Source organism: Phyllostomus discolor, chromosome 12, assembly GCF_004126475.2.
Source record: "Phyllostomus discolor isolate MPI-MPIP mPhyDis1 chromosome 12, mPhyDis1.pri.v3, whole genome shotgun sequence".
NCBI lineage: Eukaryota > Metazoa > Chordata > Mammalia > Chiroptera > Phyllostomidae > Phyllostomus > Phyllostomus discolor.
Window position 1 is genome coordinate 63,703,942 of NC_040914.2, and position 25,691 is coordinate 63,729,632.

Below are 25,691 nucleotides of genomic sequence, written 5' to 3' on the forward strand. Positions count from 1 at the left end.
TGTAACTTAGGTATATGTAGAACACTGCACCTAACAATGGCAGAATTCGGTTTTTTCAAGTGACATTTACCAAAATTGCTTCAATACAAATCTCAAAAACTGTCAAAATATTTAAGTCATTTAGAATAGACAATGATCACAGAGATCTGGAAAGCAATAAAGAGAAGATAAAGGTAAATAGCAATAAGATAACTAAAAATTTTGAGAATCCCCAAAGTTGTGAAATTTAAGCCATAAATGTATAAATAACTCTAAGCCAGAGAGGAAAGTATGGTATAAATTAGAAAATATTTTGAACCAAATGACAAAGAAATATGACATAAAAACCTAGAAGTATATATCTAAAGCTATGCTTAGAAGGAAATGTACAGCCTTTAAATGAATGTTTAAAAAGATAAGGAGGCTGAAAATCAATGATATAAATACATTCTCAAGAAATTAGAAATAAGCCCTGGCTGGCATAGCTCAGTGGATTGAGCGCGGGCTGGGAACCAAAGTGTCCCAGGTTCGATTCCCAGCCAGGGTACGTGCCTGGGTTGCAGGCCATAACCCTCAGCAACCGCACACTGACGTTTCTCTCTCTCTCTCTCTCTCTATCTCCCTCCCTTCCCTCTCTAAAAATAAATAAATAAAATCTTAAAAAAAAAGAAATTAGAAATAAAATAAAAAAGGCAACCCAAAGAAAGTAGAAGGAAGAAAACAATAAGAACAGAAAATAACTAGATAGAATCCAACTGTTTAATTCAGAAGATAAACAATGACAATATGCATTCTTCTCAAGCGCACATAAAGTTTTAGAAAGATTTACTATGTGTTGGGCCATAAAACAGTTCCTGAGTTAAAATTATACAGAATATATTACCTGAACACATAGAAATTCATAATAATAGAAACCTAGAAATTCATAATAATAAGATTCCTAGAAAATAACTGAATATTTGGAAATTAAACAACACACTTCTAAATACCATGTGCCCAAGAAGAAATTACAAGAGAAATTTTTTTAAATGTCAAATAAATGATAATGAATTCATAGGATGAATATTTTAGAGGGAGATATATAGCTCTACACATCTATATTAGAAAAGAAAAAAAGTGTAAACTTAATTACTTAATAAGATTTGTCCTTGTGAATCTAGATAAAAGAGGAGCAAATTAAACGCAAAGTAGGTAAAAGACAAGAAACTATAAAATTAAGAGTAGAAATCAAAAGATTGAAGTTGATCCTCTGGAAAAATTAATAAAATTGATTTTGAAAAGACTGATCAAGAAAAGAAGAAACCCTTATCACCAAATCTTAAATCAAAGAGGGGACAGTACTAAAGTCTTAATAGACAAAAATAGGGTAATAATAGGATATTATGAACAACTTCATTCCAATCAATTTGATAACTAAAATGAAATAAATTCCTTGAAAAGCACAGTTTACCAAAATTAACCCAGGAAATTGAAAATCTGAGTAGACTAGATAATATTTTTAAAAATTAAATTTATAATTGAAAAATTACCCATGGTTTTTAGGTCTGATAGCTTTACTGGTATAATCTATCCAACATTTAAGGATAAATAATTTTACACAAACTTTTTCAGAGTATAGAAGAGGGGACACTCTCCAATTTACTCCATAAAGCCAGCAAAACCCTGATAACAATACCTAACAAAGTCATTTCAAGAAACGAAAATTATAGATCAATATCTCTCATGAACATTGGTTCAAAAATTTCTAACAAAATATCACCAGGTCAAATATTGCAATATATTTTAAAAAATGAAGATGTCAATGAGCAAGAGGGGCTTGTCCAAGGACTGCAAGGTTGGTTCAACATATGAAAGTCTTTCATTGTAATTCACCATCCTAACAACTTCTGAGTTGTTATTGGTTTCAAAAAATGGCATTTGATAAAATCTAACAATAATTCATGATTTAAAAAAAAATATCTTGGCAACAAGGAATAGAGGGAAACCTCATCTACTTGATAAAGGGCATCTTTCTTAGTGATGAAAGACTGGATTTTTCCCCCCCTGAGTTCAGGAACAAGGTAATGATGTCCCCTAAGATTGGAAGCAAAGCAAAATATTTAGTCTCAACACTTAGCACTTCTATTCAACATTGTTCTAGATGTCCTCATCAATGAAATAAGGCAAGTTAAAGGTAAAAATTAATGGACATGGTTACTGCAAATGCAGATGTTAAGCTACCTATTCAGAGATGAAATTATTGCATTTACAGAAAATTCTAAGGAAGCTTAACTACCATTTGTATAAAAAGAAGAAAATATATTAAAATCTTATTAATATCTGTGTATAATATGCTAGTGTCTGAAAGGAAAAATAAGAAACAAGTAACAATGATTATGAGTTTTAGAGTGAGGTTAGAAACTCATGACTGTAATAGGAGGAGGAAGGAAACATTTTGGTTTCTACATTATTTAAATTGTTAACACTTGAAAATAGTTAATGTATCACCTATTCAAAAATACAACTTATTGTTTTAAAAAAATGACTGAAAGTTGGCATTACCCTATCAATGTGGTAACTAATGATCACCCCTCAGTTACCATAGCCCTCTACACAAATTGTGATAGAACTCTCTTGAGAGACCATAGATATCATGCAGCATGGTCATCATTTCAGAATTATACATGTATTTTTAAAGGGACCCTTTCATGGGCCTGTTATGAACTGCATTAATGTGAACTGTTGTTTGCCTTTTGATTATTGATAATTCACAATCTATCCACAATGGATACCTATTTAATGTTTTGTCACTAAACCTTTTACCTGCATCACTGTTTAGTAGTAGCAGTAGACTGAATGTTATTTTCTTTTCCTTATTTCCTTAAAAAACTAACCAAATCTCTGAAAAAATATAAGTAACATTAAAATATAACATTATTTAGTGCTTGCTATGTGTAATACTGTACTAAGTTCTTTTTATATATTGTTTTAATATTTAATAGCCATAATTCTGTCAACAGGGGTAGAAAAGTAAGAGATTAGAGGGAGGCCTGATTCAGATTCAGATTAAATAGACATTCTTCACATAATCATTAATTCATTGTACTCTGTAGTTTGGTATACTATACAAGTTGAGAATCATGTAATAGTTGAAATGTGTGTGCGTGTTATAAAGGAGACTTATAAGTGGAAGTTTTGGAGAATAGTAGGTAAAGAGTGGCAGAATTTAGAACATGCTTACATGCTTGCATATAAAAAGAGACCAGTTCCAGGCCAATATCATGCCATCAAGTAGACATTTGTGCAGGTACACACACCAGAGCAAAACAATCTTTGTTTTTCAGTAATTTAAACAGAAGTATAAAACAGTTTTAACCTGATTTATTAAAGTAATTTGAACTATATCCATCTGACCAAGAGAAGTAATGAAATCTTTTTTTTTCTCATTGCTGCTTCTTGCTTTTTTAAAAATTAATTCTTTGAGGCCCTTAGTAATATTCCAAATATTTTTATCAGTTCTGAATTTACCCAATAGGCTCACTCACTGTATTTACTTTTATTCATCATAAACATGCACTAATCCATGCTGGTAATTTCAACATTCTAAAAACATCAGAAAACCACAGTATCCTTACCCTGAGAATTAACTGGCATGACCGTTATCAGGCCTGCTTAAGCAACCAGATGATTCTATCCGTTTTTTAGCAATATATTCTATGATAGCATGAAGAATTCCTTCTGTCACAAATACCTGGACCAGGAGACACTCTACTGCATCCCCAAATTAGGAGTAGCTGTACTTTTGGCTTCTGAGATGTAGACAGCTGGGGCAGGGGGGGCGGGGAACAGACACCAAGTTGCCGCTGCTTTCTTCAGCCTCAGACCTAAACAGGCCTGTCTCTGTGCTCATCTTGATAAACCCTGATAGCTCCCTGCAACAGGAGCCCCCCATCTGGGACTAATGAAGCACAGATGGTTTCTGAAAACCTCCTGTACTACAAAATATTATGCTGTGGCTCTCAATATACTCATCTTCGTATATTCTCTCTTCTCCCCTCCCTTCTATATCCGTGCCCTTGTTTAGTTCCGTTTCCATTAGAAATACCATTTGGGTAGCAAATTTCACAAATTGGATCCATCTCGATGCTGCCATGCAAAGAAAACACATCTGTCTGACTCTTCATTTAAAATAAGAAAAAAATTGAAATAGCAAAATGCTGTAGTCGCTCTGAGCTATTTCCTAATGAGCCAGTTTGTCCCATGAGCTGTAGTGAGGATCTTCTCCTCGGTGAGAACTCTTTATGCATATTAATATTATGCATGTTTTCCATGTGACTCCACTGACTTGCCCTTACCCCATCCTTTGAATTCATTTAAATAAAAATAATTTATGTGGACATTCCTTCAGTCAGGATTTTCTCTTCCCGTTTCTTAAAGACATCCATAATATTTCGTTGATGCTTTCTGTCCAAACTGAGTCGTTATGCTTTTGCATATCATTAGGGCTTTATAAAGAACAACAGCGACATCTGCATGTGCCACAGCGCCTAGGAGATAGGAAAATACCGAAAACAAACTCCGTGTTGGCTTGGAGGCTGTCTGGCTCTCTGTCTCCCGAGCAGCCCCTGCCACCACCATGGATAGGAGTAATTGTACAGTGTAATCACATCATGCCTCATCTGAATATTCATAGCCAAGACAAAGCTTTGGAGGATAAGGGAGGAGCAGGGATAATTTAAATATAAAACAGCACCTCATTTCCAAATCAAGTTGTGCTAGTTAGACTGTGCATCAGGATTCAATATTACATCAACATTGTTTTACAGTTTGGAAATTGGGAGTGAACAAGAAGACAGAGGAGAGAAGAGACTTGATAAAGAAGGGTGACAATGTATTCTCATTCTTGAATGAGGAAAAACAAGACAACAAGAACAGCGACAGAATAAAAATACTTAAAATGATATTTGAAGAGTCACCAACAGTGTGTAGCCAGCTGCTGTTTTGCACCAGGAATGAAATAGCCTATTGAGGGAGCTTTAAAAGCTCTCAATTAATATGTTGTGCATGTATTAGATCTACAAAGAACTCACTATATTCCTTCTCTACCCACAAATCCCCCCAATACACACATGTTCCCTAACCACCACCTTTCTTTCCTGTCCGATACAGAAGAAAAAGATCAGAGAGCTACCAAATAATTGATTAATTGCCTCAAAAGTGACAACATCACTTTTCAAAAGGAAACAACAAAAACAAACACATATAGAAAGGTGACTGTTCATTAATGAAGGGATAAATTACCGATGGCTTCTTCATTCTCTTTAGTTCACTACCCCCCAAAAGAAACAAATGTAATCCACATGTTAATATTTCTTGTCTTCGCTTTCTTTTAATATGATGCTCTTTATTATTTTTGTGTGTGTGTTGGTATTTGTAGAAGCCTCTGCAACTGCATTCCCCAAAGAGCTACTAGTTTCAACCCACTGGAGTTTATATTCCTTTAATTGTCTAGTGCAGGAACATGTCTGCTGTTTTAAAAATATACCGCTCTGCAGGAATTAGAAGAATCCAAGGTTGTATCCAACTTCAAAGGTTTCCAAGTCATAAGGATTTTAGAAAAAGTAGAAGACAGATCATGGAACAAGTCCCTGTTTGAAGATAAGCATCATAGGGACCTTTTTTTCTTCCCTCTCTCCCCAACTTTGTACTTCTCCTGGCTCTGAATGCCCCTCGCTAACACGGTTTAATGATATGCAAATGAAATATGCATAAAACCATTCTACTGTATGATTATTAAACACTGGAGACATTAACAGCAGAGGCTTCACTCTTTGTAATAATCCTTCCCGACCATCCACTTTGATTTCGGAGTTATGGAAACCCATAGCAGTTGGCAGAGAGTAAAAGAGAGAGAGAAGGAAGGAAAGATGCAGGGACACATCACCCATCTCCGTGCTTTTCCCACTCCAGGAGAGGTTCCCCCCCTTTGTACTGTGTTCCTGTCTTTTGTAATCCATCCATGCAGTCGCATCAGAGCGATTAACGGAAAAAACCTCTTTTCTCTTAATGTTTCAAAGCTCATTAGCCAAACGATTATTCCTCATTAACAGCGAAAGCTCATTCATTAAAAGGAAGAATATGCCAAAAAGATGCCAGCGCGGTTAATCCTGAGTCCCGTACTGGGCTGTAAATCCCATACTACTTGTATATTCCATGCGAAAGGGACACGCGCCAATCCACATTTTAGGAAAAAAAAAAGAGAAAGAAAACAGTTTGTGTGTTTTGTAAAATCCACAAGAGCAGCAATTAATATTCCCATTGAATGACTTTATTTCTTTTTTGTCTCTCCCTTTTGTTTCCAGCGCCTGCCCCTGGCTCAGCGCCCGGTGCCAACAGAACACCTTTCAAGATCCACAGCAACGCAGACAACGTAAGTACCAGCCGTTTCCTGAAACCCTTTCTCAGGTTTTTTTAAACAACCAACTAAAACATAGAGAGAGAGACCAGCCTCTTTTCCCTTCTTCTCCCTTGCGTTTTGCCACCAGCATTTCCTAAGTAGCACCTTCCAAATCCCTCTGCCTTCAAGTTTGTGCATGTCCGTGTGGCATCCCTCCTCCTCCTTCACTCCCATAGTGGATCTTGTAAAAGGGCTTCAGATCGGCCCCATTCATCTCCCTGGTGATAGCAGTGAATGTAGATAAATCTCTGACTGCCTGCTTGCTGCTGGAGTATGATTTTTATTTTGTCTTCTGTGTATACCTGGGTCAAAAAGTGGGAGGTATGCACACACATACATGCACATACACACATTTCCTTGCCTCTCCTATCTTCCTTTCCTTTTTGTCACACATGCATACATCTCACATATGTGTGTATATGATTAAACATATACACCTACATACATACCCATACCTATAACAAAAATACATACATATCTAAGCATTTAATTTGTCTGAAAATAATGTGTATTTACATACACATACAGCCTTACACATGTGTCTATATGCAATCAACATAAGTGCCTATCTTTTAATTTATACCCATCTATATCTCCATTTAAATATTCCCTCTCTTCTCCCAGTAGAAGCTGTGTGCAGTTGCAATCCAGGATTGTACAAGCAGTATTCTTTCCTTATGATTTCTATTTGTAGACCTTTATGCTCCTTCTCTTCCTTCTTCCGAGCTGTAGAATTGGCATCTTTCCCCGAGGTTTTCCGAATGGCAAGTGGCACTGGCTGTGGCATGCATTCAAGCCGCTTCCTATGGCATTTCTCTTCCGATGTCTGCTTTTTCTCTTTGTTTGTTGTTGACTAGGCTGAGTGGTGTTTTTTAAGTTAATTATAAACAAAGTTGAATAGCAAACAAGCCAACAGCTTGCCAAAAAAAAAAAAAAAAGAAATAGCCCCACACAAGCGCCTTCTGCTGCAACAGATGCCCAGATCACCCCTGGCATTGGCAAACGGGCACACGATTTTGGTGGTTGTTAATTTTTTTCTGTTCGTTGCTGTATTTGTTGTTTGTTTTCCTTGTTTCTTTTTGATTTTTGAAGGAGTCCAGGATGCCGGCCTCTGCTTGGAACGGAACAGTGTCATGGCGGAGACGACGGCCTTTGTCTTGCTGGGTGTGAAAGCATCCACTGTGCTGGCTCCACTGCGGCAGAATCAAGTTTAAAGGAAAAAAGTGATTAAAGTCAGCTTTGTGTCTCTTTGGTGTGAAAGACCCCCGAACCCCAAGTAGCCGAGTCTCTGGGTCCGAGGAAGGGCTCATAGTTGGAGCAGCCTAGGCTGTAATCCTGGCACTTGCGCCTTCGGTTGCTGCTTGCTGTTCGCTCCTGGGGGTCTGGATAATCTCCCCTGGCTTTACCGCACTGTCTGGCCCGCTTTCAGGGCCCCCGTAACATATACCCGCTGCTGCTATCACACGAAACTGTGGCGTTGCCCCTGAATGGATGGCACTGTGCCAACTCTTCTGCCATCCGCCCTTGCAGCTTTTTTCTTTCCTCCCTCCCTCCCCTTCTTCTCCTCCTCCCGTCGACTTGACGTTAATTAACACACGGGTTAATTGATTTTAAAAGCCGAAGAATTACAGTTAACTTTTCCCACAGGGTACAGACGCCAGCCGCTTGGCACACTCTGCCTTTTGCACTGGTGTGCAGGGGGGCAGGGAAAGCCCGCAGCAAAACTAGCAACTGCTGAGGGAATGTTGCCTGCTCATTGGAGTAGAGCCGATAGAAGTCAACGTGGTACTGTCTCATTCTTACAGTATATTCAGCCTTTCTATATTTTTATAATAATCAAAGCACAGCCCTTTCTTCTCCCTCCTTTAAAACAAGAAAACACTTCAGAAGTTCTTGGGGAGGGGGGAGCATGGAAATCCTTCCCCTGGATCATTTATCTCATCCATAATATGTTTTTTTCAATAAGAAGAAAAATACCTGGTGCCTTTTTTTTTTAGTTACGAGGAGAGGAAGGCTACCCCTTTCCTAAATATCATACACAAAGCAGATTTTCTTAAAGAAAAAGTTCCATAGTTTCACTCTATATGTTTTGTTTCCATTCCCCGTGACACAGATGGGTTATTTATGGTGAAGGATTTCAATTAAAGAGGTACATTGTAATAAAGAAGAAAATTCATATGAAAGCTCTTTGAGGTTTTTTGTTTGTTTGTTTATTTGTTTGTTTGTATGTATGTGTGTAGATTTGTGCTTTCTGTCCCCTTCACCCCAACCCCCTGTAGAAAATGAAAGCGATTGATACTATAGTTAGGAAGGAGATGGGCAAGGCTGGGAACGTGATGCTTTCACCTTTTCATGCTTTCATTTTATTTCATTTTGTTTTGTAAAAGCAGACAGCAAGTGAAGCGACAAGAGGAATCCATTATGCAAATCATGTCACTTTGCATAATGTCTCATGACTGGAATATGCAAATTAGCTGTATAATTTATGAGTACCAGTGTCTGTCTAAAAGTGTTTCACATAATTTACAAAGTGAACCTAAGAGACATGGGGAAGGCAGCTCTTCCAGCTCCACTGCCAGGAAATCTGTGTGTATTTTCCTACAAGTGTTCCCTAGTAATATTGTCAAGAGCTATTGAAAATAAGTTTCCAAATGTTCATGAAAGATGGAGAGTTTCCTCTCACTCTCTTCACCCAAATTCTTTGACTAAGAATTCTTTGACTTTGCAAGTAACTATTAGATTCCAAAGCATTAATTTTTAGATTTAATTTGGAAAAGTTGTTTGAGCCAAATTTGATATTTGTATATGGGTTTTCCTTCCTTAAAGTAAGGAATATCTTAGAAAGATATAGACACCTTGTCCATTTTTCTGGCTCTATGAAAGGCAGAAAAATGTGGTTTCCCATTTTGGTTGTTTTTGTGCATGCCCTTCTGTGTATATGCTTGGACTTATTCTAAATTACAAACTTTTTAAATTATAGCCCCTTGAATTTGTTGTTAGATCTATAATATGAAAGACTGATACATTCAGTATTCTTCTGAAGATATAATTCTGCTTTCAGAGAAGTCTTCAAAAGAGGCTTCAGTGAAGCCACCAATAAGCTTAGTTGGCCACTCCCATGTCTCATTTGATAACTTATTTGAATAAATGATTCTGAACCTTTTGAGATGTCTTAACATCATTGATAATGTGAATTAATCTGGCTTTATATTTTTTATTTCAGTCATAAAAAGTCCTGTGAAACAGAGGTATAGGGTACCATGAAAATGCACAGCAAGAGGACCTGGTCTTTGAAGGCATGCCAGAAAAGGCTTTCTGAAGAAAGTGAATTCTGAAAGTTGAAGATAAGTGAGACAGTAAATCCTGAGGCAAGAGCAGATCATGGCTGCTTGGAAGAACTAAAATAAAATCAGTGCAACTAAATGAGTATAGACAGTGGGACATTGGATCATACTGACAACAGACTGGGAGGTAAGCATGAGAAAGGTTACTTATTCATTATCTGAATTTAATTGCCAATGCTTGGTCTCTTATGTCATGATTAATTGTATGTACATGTACTTACTGAAGTTTGTATTGAGAATTATTTATGACTATATACTTCTTATAAAATAATTTTTGATCTTTCAAACTCATACATTGAACCATCAGATTTCTGAATCTAACCTTATGCAACATAGTTCTCTTTTTTTGGCGAAGTTTTATTTTCAAAAAGTTAACAGCCATTTAAGAAAATAAAAATGAAAAGAACACTCTACCCAACAAGAGCAGAATACAAGTATTTTTAAATACACTTGTAACATTCACAAAAATAGACCATTTTCTGATTCATTAAAAAAAATCTCAACAAATTTAGAAGTACTGAATTTAGACAAAATATATTCTCTAACCTCAAACAAGCTGAACTACTTAATCAATAACAGAAAAATATCTGGAAAATCCCAAGTTTTGGAAATTACATATATTTCTAAATAACACATGGATCAAAGAGGCAGTCACAGGGAAATCAGAAAAATTTTTAATTGACAATGAAAATGTTATAAAATTGTAAGTAGTAGCTTTTAAAAAGTGCTTTTGAGCCCTGGCTGGCGTAGCTCAGTGGATTGAGCGCGGGCTGGGAACCAAAGTGTCCCAGGTTCGATTCCCAGACAGGGTACATTCCTGGGTTGCAGGCCATAACCCCCAGCAACCGCACATTGATGTTTCTCTCTCTCTCTCTCTGTCTATCTCCCTCCCTTCCCTCTCTAGAAATAAATAAAATAAAATCTAAAAAAAAAAAAGTGCTTTTGGAGAAATAAAACACTTTATTTCAGAAACCAAAAAAAGGTTTTGAATCAATCTAATTGTCTTAAGATAAAAAATTAAATCCAAGCAAGAAGAATAAAGCAAATAATCAAGATAAGAACATAAACTAATTAAATTGAAAACAGCAGAGAAAATCAATACACCCAAAAGCTGATTCTTTGTAAAGAATACAAAAATTTATAAACATCTTGTGAAACTGAACAAGAAAAAAAGTGAAAGGACACAGATTATCACAAGCAGAAATGAAGGAAGGAACGTTACTAAAGATCTGCCAGAGATTAAATGGATAATAAAGGACAAGTAAACAACAACATTGTCAATAAATTTGATAACCAAAATTAAATAAAAACATTCCTTGAAAGGCAAATAACCAATATTTATTCAAGAGGAAATAACCTAAATAGTTTTATGTCCATTAAAGAAATTGAATTTGTAGTTAAAATACCTTTCTATAAAGAAAACATTCAGCCCAGATGCCTTCACTGGCAAGTTCTACAAACCTTTAAGGAAGAAGTCATGCCAGTCCTGAACAATCTCTTCTAGGAAATAGGAAAAGAAGGAACACTTTCCAACTCATTTTAGGAGGTCAGCATTTTTCTGGTGCCAAAACTAAGCAAAGATGATGTAATAACAGAGAACTACAGACCAATAACTCCCATAAACATAAACACAAAAATCCTTAACAAAATATTAGCAAATTGAGTTAGATAGTATATAAAAAGAATGGCCAATTCAGGCTTATTCCAAGAATGAAAAGTTGGTTCAGCATTCTGAAGTCAATTAGATTCACCGTATCGCCAGATTTTTTTAAATCATCAGTTTAATAGATGTAGAGAAAAATAAGCCACAATAATCAAAACAGCATGATAATGATGTAAGGATAGATATAAAGACTAGTAGAACAGAAGTGACAGCCCCAGTATAGACACAGTTTTTTTGGAAACGGGTCAAATACAGTCCATTGAAGAGAGTTTAGTCTGTTTAATACATGGTGCTGAAGCCAAATAAAACAATAAATATCTTTACCCATTCTTGGTTATATACAAATATTAATTTTCAATGGATATCAAAATAAAATAAAAACCTAACACTATAAAAGTTCTTGAAGAAAATATAAAATAAAACCTTTATGTCCCTGGGCAATGTAAGAGGTTTTGTAGATAAGGAGAAGGAAACCTGAATCATAAACAAAGAAGATAACCTGGACTTTAGCAAAATTGAAAACTTTTTTTATCTTAATGGCACTGTTGGATAAGTGATGGAATAAGCTACAGACTGGGACAAAATTTTCAACCCATAATGAGGAGAAAAATTAATCAATCTAAACACAACCAAAAACTACACAGAAGATAGAAGTAGTAGTTGAAGGCATTAAGGGATTTAAATTAAAAAGACATTAAGGCTATTATAGCAGAACTCCATATATTGAAGAAGCTAGAAGAAATCACTAACATTAAATAGAAATGTGTAAGATTTTTTAAAATACTCTAACTGAAGTAGTAGAGGCCAAAACTACCCTATCTGAGATGAAGAATGCCATGTCTAGAAAGTAGTGACAGGTTAGATATTTCAGAAGAGAAGATTAGTCAATTTACAGACATATGAATAGAAACTATCTAAAATAATGCATAGAAAGAAAAGCAAAAGAAAAATAATGAACAGAACATCATTGAGTTGTGGGACAACTTTATGTGATCTAATATATGTATAATTGAAGCCTCTGAAGGGCAGATAGTCCGGAGACAAAAAAAAAAATATGTTCAAAGAAATAGCTGAAATTGTTCCAAATTTGGTAAAAAATATAAAGTAACAGGTCCAACTTTCTCAATGAATCCCAAACACAAGAAACCCAAAGAAAACCACTATAAGGTACATCATAATCAAACAGCTTAAAATCAGTAAAAAGCAGTGTTTTAAAAGCAGTGGGAGAAAAGAAGACATGTATAGAAGAACAAAGAAAAAATGACAGATTTCTCACTGGAATCAATGCAGGCCCAAAGACAGCAGAGAAATATCTTTGAAGTATTGAAAGAAAAAAAAGTTAAACTGAAATTCTATAAACAGCAAAAATACCTTTCAGTTGCAAAGTGAATACAAACATTTTCAGATGTACAAATGCTGAAAGAATTCATCATTAGCAGACCTACACTACAAAAAAAATGGTAAAGTGAACTCTTCAGACAAATGGAAAATGATCAAAAGCCTTGGAAATGTAATTACATTGGTAAATTTGTAAAACTTGTTTATTACTTAAATGTATTTAAAGGTAATTGACTATTTAAAGCAAAAAACATAAAATGTATTTTTTATAACTTTCCATGATAACAGTAGCACAAAAGCTATTGAAGAAAATGGAGAAATGAAAGAATTCTGTTATAAGGTTTTTATATTGTATATTAAGTGGTATGATATTACTTGATGGTAGACTATAAGTTAAAGTTGTATACAATAAACCCCCCAAAAGTAAAAATGACACAACAAAGAGTTATAGTTAATAAGCTAACAAGTGAGAAAATAGAATTATCAAAAATGCCCAATTAATTCAAAACAGATAGCAAGATAGTCAAGATAATAGGCTTAAATGTCATCTTCAATAATCACATTAAATGGCCTAAATACCATAATTAAAGGGCAGCAATTGTCAGATTGCATAGAAAACAGCAAGACCAAACTATAAGCTGCATACAACAAAATCACTTTAAATATAAATATTTAAATGCAAATAGTTTAAAAGTTAAAGGACAGAAATACAAATACCATATTAACACTAACCAAATGAAAGCTGGAATGGATGTATTAATGTAAGACAATATATTTCAGAGCTCATAGAAGCAGATCCCAGAGAAGTGAAGTCAGCCACTACTGTATTCTCTTGCTCTCTGGCCATAAGTGGATTTAGCTTCTCTCTCAATTGATGAATTCTGCACAGGAGAACTGACTGTGGTCTAGAAACTGAGCAAGGGATTATGCCTTTCCATTGGAGTAGCTAACTTTGTCTTTCTGCTCATCCAGTATTGATCTCTTTTGAATATATGTTGTATATATCAGAACACCTTTGTGGGCTGCCCATCTTACCTCTAGTAACATCAAACTCTGTGAGCTATCTCCATAATCCCAATGAATCAGGCCTCCACTGGTTGCCATTCGAAATTTACTGTCTATCATAAAATTTATTACACCATTCCCCTGCTAAGTGAGTACTACCACCTAATCTCTGCTATGTCTGGATTATTATCATCTACATTTATAGGAGGGATTCCATTTCCATAGCACCATCACCTTTGAAGTCCCTCCTACAGAGAATAGTCACTGCTAAGCTATTCAATGATGCTGGTAAATGAAGCATCTTCATATCCTTCCAGAGAACATAGTGAGCTGGGTTTTGGTCTTATATAACATTTTTCGCTCCAACATACCCACTTCTTTGAGGTTTTTAATACTTTCTGAATAGTTTATAACATTAGTTATCATATCTTAACTTTATTTAATGTGAGCCATTGCTTTTTCAGGTTTCCAAGAACTACCATATCTTTTTAAAAACTGACTCCAAGGTTGCTTTTTCAGGGCATGAAGTCTGAATCATGGAAAATTTTCCCTATTAAGCAGTTTTATATTCCATTTCCCTGGCCCAGCACCCTTAGGATCTACTCCCACACATACTCTGCCAGTGCCTATTGTATTTATTAGCCAGGTGCTATGACCCTGTAATTGTCTTTCGCCTACGAGCATTAAATCTCTCTCCTCCCTTGGAAGACCCAAGATTTCCCCAGTGAGAACATATTGAGATTTGACTAGTTACTGCTTTCATACCCAGGAGGTAAAGTCAGGTTTTGAAAAAGGAAAGCATGATAAGGCACCTGCCTCATTTGAAACCTCTGTTCATCAAGCAAAGTGGAGTCCCTAGCTCCTAAGGAGTGGAAGTGAGTCTCTTCCACATGGCCAAAGGATTGAAGGTAACCTAGATGTTGAAGATTCTCAGGTGCATCACTCTGGCTGGTATGGGTCACTGGATTGAGCACTGGCCAGTGAACCAAAGGGTTGGTGGTTCAATTCCCAGTCAGGGCACATGCCTGGGTTGCTGGCCAGGTTCCAAGTAGGGGGCACTCAAGACGCAACCACACATTGATGTTTCTTTCCCTTTCTTTCTCCCTCTCGCCCCCTCTCTAAAAATAAATAAATAAAATATTTTTTAAAGAAAGAAAAGTCTCAATTGCATCAACCCCGATATCCCCGTCCCAGGTCATATAGGCCCACTTCTCTTTTAGGGCCCTGATATTGCCAGAGAAGACTTGAGTGGGCCAAGAAATCAGCCTTCTCCTTAGCTCTAACACTCTTATAATTCAGTCATATTCCTAACCATGTTTGACCTTCGGTTTTTATTCTTTGCTTTAAATTGGTGTTTAATTGACCTAAGTCTGTCACTCTCTTTCTTCAATAAATCAGTGGTGCTCAGCAATAACCACCCAATTCCATAGTCCTAATGCTTATGTGTCTTCATCATTGCTTATAAATACCAGAGAATTACACAGGCTGGTACATTTCTTTCCACCTCTATCACGTCCCCATTCAACACAAGTGAAAGTCTTACCATTTGCAGCACTACAGCCTGTCAGACTCTAGGACATTTTCTAGATTATGCATCTATACTGATAGCAGCTGTCCTAAATAGGGTTCCCTGAAGGCAGAACCTCAACAGCATCCACAAATATAGCCAAATAACCAGTAAACATCTGAAAATGTGTTTATGCTCGTTAGTAAAGAAAATGGAAATTAACACCCAACTAGATACTGCATGTTCCATATGCATTTAAACATATATGTGTATGTTTTCTCTGGACTGGTGGGGAGGGGATGGTGAACAGGGAAGACATATTAGGACATAGCACTTGGGATGTTTTTCTGTCATTATCAAGATTATATTTTTTCAAGTGTGTAGTGGTAACACATGTATCTGCTTTATAATATAATCCTCCAAGCATATAATTATATTTGGTGCACTTTTACATGTTATGTAGTTCACAATGAAAAATTTAAAGCCAAAAGAGAATGTTCATTATGTCTTGCATACAAAGAACACTTACCAAAATATTAACCAAATACTTTGTCACAAAGGAAATCTCAATAGATGTCCAAAAAGTGATATTCAGATTGTGTTTTCTCAGAACACACAATCATATTTAAAATCAACCATAAAAATAATTTTTAAAGCCCCATGTAAATAGAATATATAATGCCAGTAATGGATTATAACCCATAGCATTAAATAAATATCGATGAAGCTACAATGATGTAAAAAAATTAATAGATTGGGGCAAATGACAACTCTTTCCTGTAGTAAAATTCCAATGAATAAGTGTAGAAATAAAAATGGAAATAAAACATCACCATTTGGCTGGCAAATACTACAGAAATAATTATTGGTGGTAATAATCATCTGTGAATGCTAAAATTTCTGGATAAAAGTATAACAAGAAACAGATTATTCTTTACTTGCTTCTTTTATCTCATCAAACTATTTCCCCTGTAAGATATTAATTAATTACAAAGAGAAAAATAATAACTTTACTGTGGAGAATCCTGGCAGATACCACCTTAACTGTGTTTTCAGAGTTACTATCAACCAGTATGGGCACATTTTGACACCAGGTACTTCTTGAAATGATGCACTCTCATCATATCATCTTGAGTTTAGCATCACCTTGGCAAAAATGCATAATGCCGGTCTACTAATGAGAAAATTTCATACAACATCAAATTGAGGGTTTTTCTACAGAAAAACTAATCTGTATTCTTGAACAGTGTTAAGATAATGGAAAAACAAGGAAAGACAGAAGATGTCACAGATGGATGGAGAGTAAGGAGACCAGATGGCTAAAGGCAACCCCTTCAAGCCTATACAGACACTTCAATGAAGGATTTGTCTTTGCACTAAAAACCACCATAAGTACTTTTTATGTCTAGTAGGAGATGCTCTATAAATATACTAAGGGCTTCTCACATACGCAAGTCCCCTTCAACGCTGTGGCAAAGATGCCTTTCTGTATCTGATCAGTGGATCATGAGTCTGTTTGCTTGGCTCTTCCATTTAACCAAAGTGGTCATCAGCTAACTGAGGGAGGAGAAACAGGCGACACACGTGCAAGAAATCCATGATGGCTTCATTCCACAAGCAACTTTGTTCTTCCTTTGTAAACAAGAACATGTAAATATTACAAGAATAGAAGGGAAATCAGCAAAATTAGTATGAAAGAATAAAATGAGAAAAATTAATTCTTGACCCCAGAGGAATGGTAGATGATGCAAGAATCACAAAACTTTTTAAGCTTTAGTTTGAATCCTTAGATTCAGAGAGAAAGAACACATAAGAGGCTTCCATGCAAAGGAGAAATCAGAGCAGGTTAAAAGGCACGATGGTCATAACAAAAACTTCAGTGGAATTGATAAAATGAAATCATTCACTGAATTGGTAATGTGAGAGGAAATCCCCTATAACAGAGCAAAAACATAAACAGAGGTAAACAGAGATGTAGTTATCAACGTTGATCTTACTAGTTTGTTTCAGCACATTCTTTTAGGCTTTCTCAGTCATTTCTTTTTGAAAAAGGCACCTCATACTGTTTTTCCACTATCACAGCATAAGTCATAAACTTATAAACATCAACAAAATCCAAAGTGTTTAAACTGAGACATAAACTAGCTTTTCTAAAGCCACCAATTCTGTGTTGACGTTGTTCACCTTGCCTTTTTTCCAAAACTACATGCTTGTTATTTACTTAGAAAGTAACAAATTATTTTTGCAAGACAGGGAGCCCTACAGACATGTGAAAAGGTAGAGTATGCCCCATCTTCACCGCCACTCTCCAGGATGACCATTGCTGACAGCTCTCTGTATGTTCTTTAAGATTGTCTCTGCATGTGCAATGACATATGCAAAATGTTGAGCAAAAATGGGATCATATTTTTTCAGCATCTTGCACTTTTTACTCAATATTAAAGCACTAGTGTATTTTCTTATCTACGTCTACATATCTGCCTCATTGTTAACTACTGCATAGAATTCCACACTGGATACAATCATAGTTCAAATAACTGTTCTCTAGTTAATCTAGTTAATGAACCTTGTTCACTATAACCTAGTTAAAATTGTATCTTCAGATTTAATTCACATCAATCATCCATCCTTTGGTGTTACAAAAATTGTTTTTGTCTTTTGACTCACTATCTCTGTCTTCAAAACACTCATCCTCCTTTACTTCTCTCCTGGCTTTCAAAGTTGTGTTTTCAGTGTACCTGGTTTCTCTTCTCTAACTGCTTATTAACCTTCTCTGGTAGTTGTATTTCTTGTTATTACTTACTCTTTGAAATCTTACATTAAATTTTAATTTCAGGTCAAAACCCTTAGGTGCTAACTAATGACTAACATTTTTAACAGATACTTTTCAGTAGAATTTAAGGGTAGTGGGGGAGCCTATAATCTGAAGTGTCCAGCATTCTGAGACTGAGGGAAAACAATCAAGATTAATAGAGTAGAACCCTCTTAATTGATACAATTGGGACCTGTAATTGGGCATTTAACCAAAAATGTCGGTTATAACTGGGAATAATAAAAGTGTCAGTACTTAAGCACTTTACTGTCTTTGAAACATAAAGCAGTTTTCTTTCACCAGTTCTTAGATGTAAAGCTGCTAAGATGTTTTGAGTATATTATTGAATGGTGTTCTCAATGCTCTCAACAAAGTCACACCCTTAATGCATGATATATGATTTCTGTTTTGATTTTCTTTGGAGATAGTAAGGATATTTTGAAACAATTTGAATACAGAATACTTGTAGATATTAATGATTATTCTGCTAATCTGTTTCAGTATCTTATGCACACCTAATTCAGGTTAATTTTTTGTGACCTCTTTATTGAATCCTTTTAGAGCATTTAGCTTAGTTTGTTGTTTATACCGTCTATAGTTTTCTTTTTGCATTAATATTTTATCAGTTTATATATAGTTAGAGTCTGTAATAAGAGTAACAAGTACAATGGGCATAAACAGTATTGAAAACAAACACAGATGATCTTTAGTAACCTTCCACTTAACTGAAGGAAGAAGTACCTGGCCATAGTACAGAATAGCTTATTAGCCATGAACCTTCAGCAAGGTATATATCAATCATGTTTTTATAGAAAGAATGAAGAATGAAGGGTAATATAGTGAATCAGCTGAGCGGAGGTTGCTTAAGATTATTACTACTGCACATTGGCGTTAAAGAAGACCATTAGTTGAACTAGCACCCTAGCAGAACGAGGTGACAAGGGCAAGAGAAAGTTTATGGACTTGGGTTTGCTTGGCCATTAACACTCAAGTTATTTTCAGGGTATATTTCACATTTAACTACTGTTTAGCATTATTAAGAATGTTGGAGGGAAAACCTATTTTAATCTACTGATAACTTTTTTTGCAATATTGGAACATGGTATGGGTTAAGACTGAATTTAGCCATCCAAAATGACTTATTTTGTGCTAAACTGTGAATAATAGTGAAACATCCTTTCCCTAAAACTAAGCTATATTTTATCCTCCCTTTATAAAATAAATAATGTTTGCCTGAAACAGATCTTAAATCCATTTGCACTTCCAAAGAATTCTGAGAATTACATTTGACAGAAAAACTTAAACCAAAAAATACATTTATACTGCTTTTTCTTATTATCATAAATTGCTTTAAACCTCTTCCTTCAGTGGTTGTGAGATACTGCAGTAAAATGCTGAGATTACCTCAGTGTGTTCCCCAAATACCCAGGTTCCTGGCCATGCACACTGCCTAAGGGTTCAATAAGTAGGTTAATTCTTCCTTCAGGGTTGGCCTGAGGGTTAGAGTTCCTGATGAGCCCAGTAGAACTTGCTGGTAGGAAGAAGGTGGGAAGATAAAGTGTACTGAATGCTGAGAGAGAAAAACCACTCATGTGTAGCTCAGTCACAAAATGATCTTTATTTTATTTCACGTATTTTACCTATTTCTATTTCCTTGTTTATTCTTTGTTTGAGGCTTATTTTACAGCCCTATTATAGCCAAACTCTTTCAATATCTGACAAATGATTATGAAAACATCTTCCAGTATTTTCATGCAGTTGTTTTAGTGGAAATTTTACATCCTATTTCTTTTTACCTTTTAATTCATTTCATTTATTCATTATTTTACCTTTTGTGAATAAAATGAATTAAGGAAGGGAAAATCATAGAAAAGTATAGTTTATTTGATTAAATATTTTTCTATGACATCTCTAATACTAATAATAATGATGATCTCCGTATATGCTGGTATTTTATGTACCAGCCATTTTCCTCAATTTTAACAAACTTTACATTTTATTAAAGAAAACATAACAGACTCCCTGAATTTAAGGAGTTGCCCAAAGTCATGCACCTAGTGAGCAGCAGAATAAGAGATAATAAATAGCTAAGAAATAGATTTACACTCAAGTCTCTCTGACTTCTAAGCCAAAGCTTTTTCCTCCATGCTAGTATTTCTCAATCTGGGAATCCTAAACGATTGGAGTGTCTCCAGATATCATTTTATGACAAATTTTTCATTGTTTTCAACACATTTGCTGAGTGCTTATTATGCTATTCTAGGCACATTTGGGGGATACATTATGGGATGAAAAATAGAATTTGCCACCTTAATGAGCTTACATTCTTGTGGGGATGGATAATAAACAGAGGATACATATATAATATGTTAGGAGGTAATGAGTGCTATAAGAAAGAAAATTCTCTGACAATTTTAAATCATGCTTTCATTCAGTGATTATAAATAATATGAATAATCTTAATGACTTTCTGTAACAAAGTACTAACTTGAGATTTTGAATCAATGATTTACATTTATTTTTTCTCTCATATGCTTTGCTAGTTCATGCAAAGAAGTATCATGATGCAATCTAAAAACAAAAGTGTCATAGTGGTTCAGAGAGGACTAATATATAACATAGCATGATTGTAAAGGCACCGTGAACCCAAAAGAACATACCTCGCAGCAGTTGGTTCCGTATTGAATTTGAAACTTCCGTTGTATTACAAAGACCCTCTCTTAGCAGGTACCTCCTTGAAATAATTCTACAGGGTCCAATACTCTGTTCTGAATTCCATCAATCAGATTATTTAGTGTAGATTCAAATGTGGCTTCAAATAGAAGATGGCCGTGCAATGTTAATAATGATAACTTATTAAAATGGGCATTCAAAAATTGTTTATGAGCAGGGATTGGTTAAGTATAAACCTGGTTACACTGTAGTATCAAATAAAGCATTTAAATTGTGAACAAAATTAAATCAAGGTTTAACTTACATATATTAAAGTACAGAAATGTATAGTTTGAAGCTCAGTGAACATAAGGCCATTTTATACAGCATACAAGTGCTTCTCCAAAGAGACAGTGTCCACATTAGCAATATTAAAATTTTAAAATACATAAACACATTGAATATAGAACCAGAACTGAAGAAATATCACCCTCTATTAAACCCAACATTAGTGATTTAGTTTTAATAAAACAAAATAATTTATTATTAAATTATTTTTTAAATATTTTTGGATTTTTTACTTCATAAATTTGGTTTTATACTTATAGGAGCTTAAAGACGGTACATTATACCTAATTTTGTGATTTTATGTGTGTACATATTTAAGTAGTATAACATTAAGATTTTGTGTGATTGCATTTTAAAATGTCTGCATATTTCTGACACTTGAGAAACACTGCACTATGCAGCATTGTCTCCTTCTAAATAAAATGCATTTGATAGACAGTGAGTTTATTTGAGCACCTTTAATGCACCAGCCATAAGTCTTCTTGCTTGACTGTCAAGTTACCATCTGGCAGGGTATTGTCTTCTGCAGAAAATTTACTCTACACAAATATCTAAACTATGTTGTCATTTCAAAAAAATCATTTGGGGTCCTTTTTAAATTATATTTTATTGATTATGCTATTACAGTTGTCCCAATTTTCTCCCCTTTTCCCCTCTGCACCCCCCACTCCCTCAGGCCATCCCCACACCATTGTTCGTGTCCTTAGGTCATGCATGTAATTTCTTTGCCTATTCCGTTTTCTATACTGTATTTCACATCCCTATGGCTATTCTATAACTACTTATTTGCACTTAATCCCCTCACCTCTTCACCCATTCCTCTATAACCCCCTCCCATCTGGCATCCATAAAATACTTTCTGTATCCATGATTCTGTCTCTGTTTTTGTTTGCTTCATTTGTTTTTTAGATTCAATTGTTGATAGATATGTATTTATTGCCATTTCATTGTTCATAGTCTTGATCTTCTTTTTCTTAAATAAGTGCTTTTAACATTTTATAAAATAATGGTTTGGTGGTGATGAACTCCTTCAGTTTTTTCTTGTCTGGGAAGCTCTTTATTTGCCCTTCAATTCTAAATGATAGCTTAGGTAGGTAGAGCAGTCTTGGCTGTAGGTCCCTGCTTTTTATGACTGAAAATTTCTTGCCAGTCCTTACCAGCCTGCAAATTTTCTCTTGAGAAATCAGCTGACAGTCTTATGGGAACTCCCATATAGGTAACTAACTATCTGCTTTTTTCTTGCTGCTTTTAAGATTCTCTCTTTATCTTTAACCTTTGGCATTATAATTATGGTGTGTCTTGGAGTAGGCCTCTTTGTATCCATCTTGTTTGGAACTCTGTGATTCCTGGGCTTGTATGTCTATTTCCTTCACCAAATTAGGGAAGTTTTCTTTAATTCTGTTTTCAAATAGATTACCAGTTTCTTGCTCCTTCTCTTATCCTTCTGGCACCCCTATGATATGAATATTGGAATGCTTGAAGCTCTCCCAGAGGCTGCTTACTCTAGCCTTGGTGGGGGGGGGGGGGAGTATTCCTTTTTCTTCTTCTTTTCTAATTGGTTGTTTCTTGCTTCCGTTTTCCAAATCATGTATTTGATTTTCAGCTTCATCCACACTACTGTTGTTTCCCTGTAAATTGTTCTTTATTTCAATTAGCATATCCTTCGTTTCTAACTGGATCTTTTTTATGCTATTGAGGTCCTCATTAAGTTCCTTGAGCATCCTTATAACCAGAGTTTTGAACTCTGTATCTGACAGATTGCTGATGTCCATTTTGTTTAGTTCTGTTTTTGGAGTTTTAATCTATTCTTTCATCTGGGCCATGTTTCTTTGTCTGCTTATTTTGGCAGCCTCCCTGCATTTGTTTCTATGTATTACATAGAGCTTCTATGACTCCCTGTCTTGGTAGCGTGGCCTAATGTAGTAGGTGTCCTATAGGGTCCAGTGGCACAGCCTCTCTTATTACCCAAGCTGGGTACTTGATGTGTGCCCTTCATGTGGGCTGAGTATATCCTCCTCTTGTAGTTGAGCCTTGATTGCTGTTGGAAGGTCAATAGGAGAGATTTAGCCAGGCCAGTCAGCTGCAAGGACTGGCTGTGATCACTGACCATCAACCTCTACCCTCCATGCAGAATCGGCTGTGCAGGGGCAGGCAGTGGTGCTCTGATGTGGTCTGTAGCTGTCCACGGGGTATGTAGGTTCTGGGTTTCCCAGGTAGTGCAGACCAAGGTCAGCCCCCACTTGTGTTCTGCCCAGGGCCTCCCTACATGCTACAAAGCAATCTTAGATGGCTGCTACTTGTTCCGGGCTTAGTGATTCCCAGGCAAGCCAAGCTCTGAATCTAGGCTGGCTGCTGCAAGTGCCAGGCCTGGATCACTTAACAAGAGGTACAGGGACTGAGGGCCTTCTGAGGCAAGCTATTGCTTGTTTGAGAGGATTTAGGAAGTTGTGAAGCATGAGCCAAGACCAGCCATTCATATGGAAAAGTCACAATAACAGTGTGGGTAGGCCCATAAGTGGGGTGGGACAGAGTCTCGGGATTTCCAGGGTGGGCAAACAGTGTTAGCCAGGTTGACGAGTCAGATATGACACAAACCCTGCCAGCTCTGTGGTTCTGTGGGGGAGGGCTCAGCAAAGAGACAATGGCCTCTGCCCACCTTTCTGTCTATGAGAAAGCTGTTCCCCAGCTCTTGCCTCAATGCCAGACACTTCAGTTCCTCCCCGTATGCTACTTGTGCCTTTCAAGCTGGAGTGAGTCTGAGTAAGTCCGTATGTGTATTCTTTAAGAGGAGCTGCTTGGGACTCTAGAATTTTCTTTCACCCACCCAATCCCTGCTGGTTTTCCAACCAGAAATTATGGGGACTTACCTTTCTGGCACTGGAACCCTGGACTGGGGACCTGGTGTGGGGCTGGGACTCCTTGCTCCTGAGATATCCTTCCTGAATATTTTATTCACCACTCATGGATGTGGGACCAGCCTGTTTTGTATCACCACCCCTCCTACCAGTCTGGATGGATATGATTTCTTTAATCCTGTAGTTGTCAGACTTGCATTTAACTCAATTTCTGAGAGTTCTGAGTGATGATGGTTATATATTTTAGTTGTATATTTGATGTGGTTGTGTGAGGAGTCAAGCCATGCTTACCTGTGCCACCATCTTGACTGGAAGTCACTTTTTTATTTAATCACAGAACAAATGATCGCCTGCAGAAGTTTTTCCCTAACCTTTGATGATCTCCCAGTCTCATCACAGTAATGAAGATGTTCTTTTGGCGATGTTATACCTATGGCACACCAGAAAGGTTGGAAGGTAAGGAAAGTCAAACTTGAGGATAGCACACATAATAGAGCAGTTGACATGGAATATGTTTTCTGGAAGTAAAGTTGTAATTAATAAAAATGTGGTTTCAATGATGAAGTACCTTAAGTGATAGATAGACTTACTGATTAGGCTTTTTAAAATGAGTAATAGGCAGCCACTATGGATATTGAGCTGAAGAATAATAGCATTGTACAAATATTCTCAAAGTTTGATTGGTATAGAAAAAGTCAAATGATGGGGAGAATTCCTAATAAGCCATTGCAATAATCCACACATGGATTAGTTAAGGCTAGAGAGCTGGGAAGTGGAGAAACTGGGAACTGGGTATGGGGGGTGTGGTGGGACTATGATATTGATGGGAAAGTGAATCTCAAACGACTAGCACACTTTATCATAGTTGATCTAAATAGAAGTAGAAAAAAAGACAATGATACCAAGTCTGTGAGGCTGGAAACACTGAAGGCGTTATTGATAACTGTGGAAAAATTTGTAAAGATAGTTCTTGGGGGGGGGATGGACTTTATGTTTCAAAAGTTGTGGTAGCAAAACAATTAAAATATTTTATGGACAATGGTGAATAGAGAACTGGAAAGAAGGTAAGGGGTGTATTTGTAGATGCAGGTATGGTAACCCAAACTTGATAACACCTGAAGCCATAAGACTAATCTAAAACCTTCAAAAGGGAAGTGTCCAAGGAGTAAAAAAAATTAGAATGTAGCCTTGGGATATTCCCAGAATTATAGGAAATGAACTAGTGATGGACACATCAAAGAGAGTTGTTAGGAATTGTAAAAACTCCAAGTTCTCATTTAATCCACAATGCTATGAATTCACCTAAAAACATCCATCAAAGTGGAATTGCAATGTATTCCAAGAACCTGAAGACACAGTGTTTCATTTAAGCCAAAGTAAGAGGCAGAGAGTGTGGAGAAATAACTTCAGTGGTGTACACTGTACGACCGTGCAGGATGGCACAGGACTTGCCCACGCGTATTTTTACTGCCACAACAACGCAGTGAAATGACTGTTACTGACCCCTTTGTATTGGTGAGGAACTGAAAGAAGAGCTAATTTTCTAAATTTCTCTTTAAAAAATTAAAGGCGAGTGAGAAAAAAATACCAGCTTTGGATAAGGAAGACATTTGAGAGTTCATCAGGCTAGTCTTTTAAATTTTACTTTGTAATTGGGGAAAATTATTTTCACATAGGCCTTCTTTTAAAGATGGTAACTTCTGCTCTCTTGAAAATACTTGCTGATGGTGAAAAATTTTCTTTAGTTTGTCA

At 36.1% G+C, this 25,691-nt stretch overlaps 1 long non-coding RNA gene across 2 annotated transcripts; it reads left to right on the top strand.

The window, feature by feature from the left end:
* The first annotated feature begins 2,907 nt into the window (after nucleotides 1–2,907).
* Nucleotides 2,908–24,794, top strand: LOC118497516. 2 transcript variants are annotated; one of them, XR_004900041.1, is made up of 4 exons: nucleotides 2,908–6,388; nucleotides 7,508–7,638; nucleotides 9,639–9,886; nucleotides 24,277–24,794. It is a non-coding gene; the product is annotated as an uncharacterized LOC118497516 (long non-coding RNA). The 2 variants fall into 2 exon arrangements; XR_004900040.1 differs by having other exon boundaries at nucleotides 2,908–7,638.
* Nucleotides 24,795–25,691: the final 897 nt, after the last annotated feature.